This window comes from Pollachius pollachius (assembly GCF_949987615.1).
Source record: "Pollachius pollachius genome assembly, chromosome: 5".
NCBI lineage: Eukaryota > Metazoa > Chordata > Actinopteri > Gadiformes > Gadidae > Pollachius > Pollachius pollachius.
Genome location: NC_136938.1, coordinates 9,897,012 through 9,905,601, shown reverse-complemented (window position 1 = coordinate 9,905,601; position 8,590 = coordinate 9,897,012).

Below are 8,590 nucleotides of genomic sequence, written 5' to 3'. Positions count from 1 at the left end.
CAGCGTGGAAGATGCTGCTGCCAATACTCCCAATGAGCTCATCAGGAAGGCTGGCTCTATCCTTGGGGTGGAACTGGACTCTGTGGTGGGGATGTGGATGCTGAGGAAATGATTCAGTGTTATGGACAAAGCCTCTCACCCCCTGCACACCACCCCAGAGTCATATCAGAGCACCTTCAGCCGTAGACTGAGACCACCGAGAGGCACCACAGATCATCTTATCATCTCATCCACAGTGGCAGTCAAACTGCATATATCCCCCCCCCGACAAAGTAGGGACAGGTGACTATTGCTGTCCCTGAAGGATTTTTATCAATATCATGTGCATTATTACATTTTCAACATCTTGTGCAATATTACTTTTGCAATAGTTCCTGGTGTTACCTTTTCAATGTCATTTCTAATATTACTTTCAATCATGAGAAATATTACTCTCAATTTGATGTGCAACATTTCTTGTTGTTACTTTTTTCAATGTCATTGCTAATATTACTTTCAACTGTGAGCAATATCACTTTTCTATTTGACTTGACCTATTTTAGTTTATTTATTTGACTAAAGCTACCCTACTTTTATTGTTATTCTACTTGCCCCTTGTGTTAACTTTTATTCCTTATAAATGTTATCTTTTTTATTTATTCTTAGATTGTTAAAAAGCAATCTCTGGCACAAGCGTTTTCTTCTGGGATAAATTCCATCTTATCTCAACTTGTGGTCTCTTCAGCAACAGAGACATTAAACCCCCAGCCTTCTGCTCTGTGAGACACCAGAGCCTGCATCTACTGGTGGCATGTTGTATTGATTGACTTGTCAGTCAACTGCATCGTGCCTATCAATGGAAGAGACTTGGGGCTGGTGATTGAATGATTGGCGTTTGATTTATCGCTCTCCTGTGCACTACCAGGGGCTCACGTCAGGCCAGCACGTCACATCAATTTATCCTGCTGCAGCATGGATGAATAAAATCGACTTTCCAGAGTCACAAGGCTCACGTGTCGATGCACATATATTATCCACATTTTCAACCGTCAAATGAAAAACAGGGAGCATTTCCTATGCTTTGTGATCACTTCCTCTTTCCTCCATTAATACCATTTATTCATATTTCATTCATGCGTCCATATTTGATCCTGATTGAGTGGAGACAGAGCAGAATGGGTGGAACGACTAAATTGATGTAAATGTATATTTTACATGCTGAGAAAGTTATTTGAATATAATTGAGTCTGACAGTGACATTGACAGTGAGAGAGAGAGAGAGAGAGAGAGAGAGAGAGAGAGAGAGAGAGAGAGAGAGAGAGAGAGAGAGAGAGAGAGAGAGATCAGGAGGATGGAGTGGTGTTGAATGGGTGATGGAGAGGACGTGTGTGTGATGGATGGATGAAAGGTGTGACCGCGGGGCCCATAGCGCTTCGATAAGATGAAGATATTGTGCTTCCTGTAGCAGGAAGTGGTCGAATCACCTTATAACTCACCCAGGAGACAGAGGGAGCGAGAGAGATATAAACTGTGTATGCGTCCACTCCTGCGTACGTGCCTTCACACTTGTGTGTGTGTGTGTGTGTGTGTGTGTGTGTGTGTGTGTGTGTGTGTGTGTGTGTGTGTGTGTGAGTGTGTGTGTGTGCGTGCATCTATCATGCTTTCCATGTGTATTCGTGTTGTAAGTTGTTAGGTTATGGTGTAGAAGAAAGCTAATTTATTTCTAAACAATCCGCCCACTAAATGCTGGTGTGTTATATAAACAGGGGCTCTGGATGAACCCTACTGCTGGAGAGCTCATTAAGGCTGTATATAATTAAAGAAAACAACTTTGAAATTCATTAATGCTTTGTCTTTTCATAGGATATCAATTATATCGCCCATTAGAAATGTGCATTCTTCTAGAAAATGTACTGGATCCATTAAATGTTCTCTGTAGAAACTACAGTATGTTATTGATTTATAATTAATGTCATTGTTCATAAATGTGATCAACTAAACTTTGCCAATTAAGTCCAAGTACCTATATAGAAAATCAACATTCTTATCCATCACATACAACCATCACCCCTGTCTCTTTAATTTTGTATAGCCTTCACACACTAATGCTTTTAATTAGGTCTAATATAGGCAGGTCACACCTTCTTTAATTTAATGTTTCACGAACAGAGTGGCTAAGACTGAGCTTGTTCCCCCAGGCCATCAGGAACATGAACACCAACCCCACCAGTGCCCCCTTCGAGTCACTCGCACACACTCTCTGACACTGACAATTTCACAGAACACTACCGGTACCTGACAGACATGGGACATTGTATACAGTAAATTATTTTTACACTGTTTTCATGCTGCTATAGCATACTAATGCATTTCTTATTGCTATTTACTATTTATTACTTTTTAAATAAATTTTATCTTTTATCTTTTTGTCTTATATTGCACTGCTTCTGCGGCACTGTCACTTTTACATTTCACTGCGTACTTGTATGCATGTGACAAAGAAAACTCTTGTAAATGTAAAATCGTTTGCCGGATGCATTTCACGCCTTTCCACGATTACACTACATTGTTCAAAGTCTTTGAACCAGTTTTTAGTCTCCTTATGTCTGTCGAGTGTCTTTTCTCTATGATCTACTTCAGCTTTTCTGTTTTGCTGTCATTGTTGGATTGGATGCGATGTTGAATTCAAAAGGCATCTCGTTGAGTTGTCTCTTTAACTCTGAGAAGTCTTTCTGTTCTCACTATCTGCTCTGCGCTCAGTTTACCCCTTGGGGATGTATCAAAACAACTCAAACAGTCCGTTATGTAATTTTGTTCAGCAATCCCACTGTTTTTGTAGACTTAGGATTGTATGCGTTGATCGATCTCAGCCTCACTGGTACGTGACCTTTGTCACAGCTAGCCTAGGGGGAATCGGCCAGGATCATGAAGAGTCACACCACTATGTATACAAGTGCCTGCTGAAGCGAAACGGCTAAAGGCCAACGCGAACGAAGAGTGTATGGGCCACTGTCTGTTAACACGGGGCCACTGCTTGTCCCTGGTCCTCCACTGGCTCTGGAGTTTCCTTGTCCTCTCCCTCCCTCCCTCATTCACGACTCCCCCGTATTCTTTCCCAAGCCTTTACGTAATGACCCCCCCCCCACTCTCTGACCTCACGGCCGACCCCTCCTCCCGCCGCTGTGCATTTGTAATGTCATTAAAGAAGGACGGTGGCAGCGGCGGTCGATGTGGACGCTGTGATCTATGACTTCACAGAGCTGCCGGTGAGCAGGGCGTCACCACACAACACCAGGCTCCCCTGGGAAATGATATCATCACTCACGCCCAGGCCCGGGAGTGTGTGTGCACGCGTGTGTGTAGTACATGTGTGCATGCCTGTCTTGGAAAAAAGTGATGTGTGTGCATGTGTGTATGTATGGGGCTTTCTGTGTGTGAGTGTTTGTGTGTGTGTGTGTGTGTGTGTGTGTGTGTGTGTGTGTGTGTGTGTGTGGGTGTGTGTGCACGCGCACGTGTGTGTGTTTGTGTGTGTGTGCGTGTGTGTGTGTGTTTGTTTGGCATGCACTACTCTGCACACGTGCATTAAGCGGGACATTTGGAGTCAGCTTGCGGCCATGTCTCCATCTGCATACATTATAGAGGTGTGTGTGTGTGTGTGTGTGTGTGTGTGTGTGTGTGTTTGTGTGTGTGTGTGTGTTCATGTGTGTGTTTGTGTGTGTGTGTGTGTTCATGTGTGTGTGTGTGTGTGTGTGTGTGTGTGTGTGTGTGTGTGTGTGTGCGTGTGTGTGTGTGTGTGTGTGTGTTTGTGTGATATTAGTATGGACAGCAGCACTCTGTCCTCGCCATGATATTGACGTCCAATCAGAGTCTGCAGGTCAGCAATTCACGTACAGCCGGGTGGGGGTGGGGTGGCATGAACCGTTACCACAGTGACAGTCCACATGCCCTTTATCCCAGTTACAATCCGTACTTTATCAGGGTAACAGTCTGAGCCTTATCACAGTTACAGTCTGTGCTTTTTTCTATTTTATTTGTATATTTTTTGCATATTTGCATATTTTTTATATTTCTTTCTTGGCATTCAGTCTGTTGAAAACAAAGGAAGAATTTCATTGTATGACTGAGAACATGTTTCTTATGAGCATATGACAATAAACACTTTGAATCTTGAATCTTGAATCTTTATCACAGTTGAGGTCTGACCTTTATTCCTATTGATAAGCTGTACTTAATCAGGGTAACAGTCTGTGCTTTATCACAGTTACAGTTTGACCTTCAGCACAGTTAGAGTCTGTCCTATGTCACAGATAAAGTCTGTCTTTTATCACAGTAATAGTCTGACTTTTATCACAGCTAATCTGTCGTTTATCACAGATTCAGTCTTTCCTTTATCACAGATACAGTCTGTCCTTTATCACAGTTAGAGTCTGTCCTATGTCACAGATAAAGTCTGTAGTTTATCACAGATTCAGTCTTTCCTTTATCACAGATACAGTCTGTCCTTTATCACAGTAACAGTCTGTCATGTATCACAGTTACAGTATGACATTTATACCGTCTATAAGCATTCTATCACAAAAGGTAAAGTTTCAAAGGCCTTCGCCCCAGTTCAACTCACAGTATCACAGTATGCTAATGCCAGGGGGCCCGACATTAACAGGATCATTTGTCCCTCTACCCCCAGGGACTAGGATAAAGCTGACTCTTTCTGCTGTAGAGTAGTGGTTTAATGTTTGACTTTAGTTTCATCCTCCATGACACTTTTTGTATGAACATTAAACGCTCATTAATAAAGTGATAACATTGTGAAGGTATTAATCACAAAAAAGTAAAAGAGTGTGTCACCGCAAAAAGTACTGGATATCAGTAAAATTATCAAGAGATAAAACATTTCCAAAACAATATCAGAAATAAATACACTGATATGTGTCCGTATACACAATAATAGAAATGGAGATGCAAAAATAAATGCATATATTATTGACAGTTGATGTAGATATTATTGACAGTATATGCTAGATTTTTGAAACATTACATTATTGATCATTAACCGCCATATAAGCCATTCGGTGGAAGCTTTTATCAAAGGTGTCAATACCAGTGCATACATTAATCACCGTGGGTTACTCCAATGGGAATCAAACCCCTAACCCTGGCAGTGGTAATACAAGACAGGAACCAGAGTTGGAAAAAGCAGATAGTGTTGCTATTTTGGTCTTAATACCTCTTGGCTGGGTGAAGTATCGGTCATATAGTGATCGAGCAGGCCAAGGTCAGCCCGTTCTGCCTCTCAGCCTGTGTATCAGAGGTAGTGTGGCGGGGACCCGATATGGTTTCTGCATTGTGATGGAGCAGGGGTGCGTTTATCGGGATCCTCTCCCCGTGCGATCGATCGTCAAAGACCTGCTGACCTTGCAGCTCCCGGAATAGCGGCAGAGAGTCCGGGTCCTGGGGGATTCTCCCCCAGGGGGAAACCTCCACGGTGGCTGTAGCTGGCGTTGTTCTGCCTCGTCTGCATAGCATGCGAGCAACATGCGATACTTTTGGGAATGTGGTTGCGGGAACAAACAGGAAATGATACCTAGGGACCATTAAAACACGACACCACAGTTTTTCTCCTGTGTGAATGTAATACTGGGGCATCCACGTTCGCTTTAGCTTAAGCAGCGATGCAAATTGATTACATCTGTAGATTTTATCATGAATATGTCGAAGCCTATCAAGCCATGAGGATTCCATTTCCCTAAGAGTCACTCTCTGTGGGACAGCACTACTACTTGTTTGACTCTCTATCCAACAGTAAGACACAATATTTTCAATTATAGTAATAACGATGATGTATTAATAAATATAAGAACATGATGATTTATTTCAGAAGTGGGCATTTCATTTCTCATTTTATGTGTGCTCTTCTTTTGATTATAATTGCTGTAATAATTGTTTTGAATATTATTGAGAACAATTATATTATTATTATTATTATTATTATTATTATTATTATTATTATTACTATCAAACAATCTGCCAGAGCCCACCCCATCACACCCACCCTCCACCATCCCCTCTGTCTCCATAGCAACAGGGTCTCCTCCCCAGGCTGGGGGAGGGGCTTTGGGCGTGTGATGCTGAGGAGAGAAGCGACCAGCTGCTACTCAAGGTGGAAAAGACCTCAATGGGCTGGTTGAACTGGTTGAACTGGTGTTCTAGCGTTATACTAGTTGAACTGGTGTTCTGCTGTTTAACTGGTTTAACTAGCGTTCTGCTGCAGATGTGCTGGGTGAACTGGTTTTCCGTTGTTGAACTGGTTCAACTCATGTTATGCTGTCGTACTGGTTTACTGCTGTTCAGCTGTGTCCTCCTTGACTGGTTGAACTAGATGAAAGGGTTAAACTGGTGTTCACTGGAACTGGTGTTGAACTAGTTGTACTGGTGTTCAATGGTTGAACTGGTTCATATTTTTAGATGGTAATCTGGTTGATTAGTCTAGGGTCTACAGTATCTACCGTCTACTGTGTCCATATGTCTTGCTCCAGCTCAACGCATTAAGGATGAAAAAATAATCGCCATTGTTAGCTTTATTATCTGGCTCTTGAAATGTTTACCTCATCCTACCTCCTCTCTCTGGCTGTCCAGGGGTAAGGGGGCATCCCACCCTCTGAGTACACCCCTGGGGATCTGTAGGGAGCTAAGGTGACCGTGAGGAAGTCAAGGCAGAGTTAATGGAGTCTGGGCATGCAGGTGGGGACTCAGGGGAGAGGAAGGCTTAGAGAAAATAAAAATAGATAGATAGAGAGAAAGAGAGAGAGAGAGAGAGAGAGAGAGAGAGAGAGAGCCTGGTGTGTGTGTGTGTGTGTGTGTGTGTGTGTGTGTGTGTGTGTGTGTGTGTGTGTGTGTGTGTGTGTGTGTGTGCATGTGTGTGTGTGTGTGCGTGGGTGTGGGTGTGCATGCATGCATGCAGGCATGATGTACAGGGTTGCCTTTGACCCATGTCTGAGGCTTTGTTATGCTTTTAAGATGAGCCTGCTGCTGGCTGTTACTGAGGGATGTAAACGGTCTGTTACTTACTAGTGGATCAACTGTTACCTGCCTATTTTCTGTGAGATACTAGGAGTTACTTTATTCTATTGATTGGCTATCTATGCAGAATGTAACTATAGATTAATCTGTTACCTCCATGGAATGCATCTGTTTCTAAAGAAACTGCTTTGATGTGTATACTGACCTTATTTACCACCCAGAATGCAATCTATTACTTACTATGCAAGGGATTCGTAACCTACATGGAATGCAATCTGTTTGTGAGGGAACTGCGTATATATATATATATATATATATATATATACTGGCTCTGTTAACTACCCAGAATGCAATATGTTGCTTACGATGTGATAGTAATCCATTAGCTCCATGGAATGCCATCTGTTTGTGAGGGAACTGCTTTTGATAGATATATGCTGAATCTGATGTACCCAGAATTCAATCTGTTTTATAGTATGTGATGTAATGTGTTACCTGCTCTGATCCCAGTTTGACGGTCCTGTTGGTGACAGCTATTACACCTCGAACAAATGACTCCCTGCGCTCCCTGCTGACAAAGCGCTTTCATCGATGGAGGTTCATAGGTTAAAAGAGACGAGGGTTGCCATGGTTACCACGGCCACTTGCTTCCTGGTGCCTTGTTTCCAGCAGCGAAAAGAGACGTTACATAAACATGAGAGAATATGTAATGTATACAATATGCACATAACTATTCAGGTAGACAGGGTCAGACCTTTCCCTCAGGGATGCGTTAAGCTGTGGACTCCAACACATGGACATTATTGGATGTTTCAGTGTGAAATATAGATCTTTTAAACATGTAATATTTATGTGAATATATAGCCTTAATGACCCTCTCACCCTCTGTCTGTTGAGCCCAGGGGCTGAAGCTTGGGGGTCAGACAGAATCCAACTGTTGGTTTCCTGTTATCGATTTGAGATAGAAAATCATTAGTTATAATGGCCAACATTTCTAAATCAATGATTAACCCTAGAGGTTAATCTATCGACTCACTGTAAAATATTTCCCTAGCTGAAGGCAAGATAATGCAGGAATAGCACATAACCCTTCCATTCTCTCCAGAGAAATTACATGGAAATCATATTTGACTGAAATCCTTTTTTACTTGTACACTACACAGTGGGCCACTTTCAATTGAATGACTGAAAATGGCAAAAAGATAAAGAATCGATATACTATCAGAAAAAAATACAACTGGGCATCCTGCAGTACAAAAGATTGACCACTAGCAGCGCATTTGTCACAATTCTAAAGATTACTGAGACGATTTGTCCAGCAGAGGGAAGAGTTTTACCACAAAATATCTTCAGTTAAGCGGGAACTGACCTACTCAGCGCTGGCATCATATTACATGGTTATCAACAGCATAAACAAACGCCTTTGTTGTTCATAAAATGTATATATATATATATATATATATATATATATATATATATATATACATTTTATATATATGATTAAAGATCATATATATATATATATATATATATTGTTTTATTCATAATGTCTTATTTCTACATCGTGTAATTTTCATTTATTTGTCATATTTTC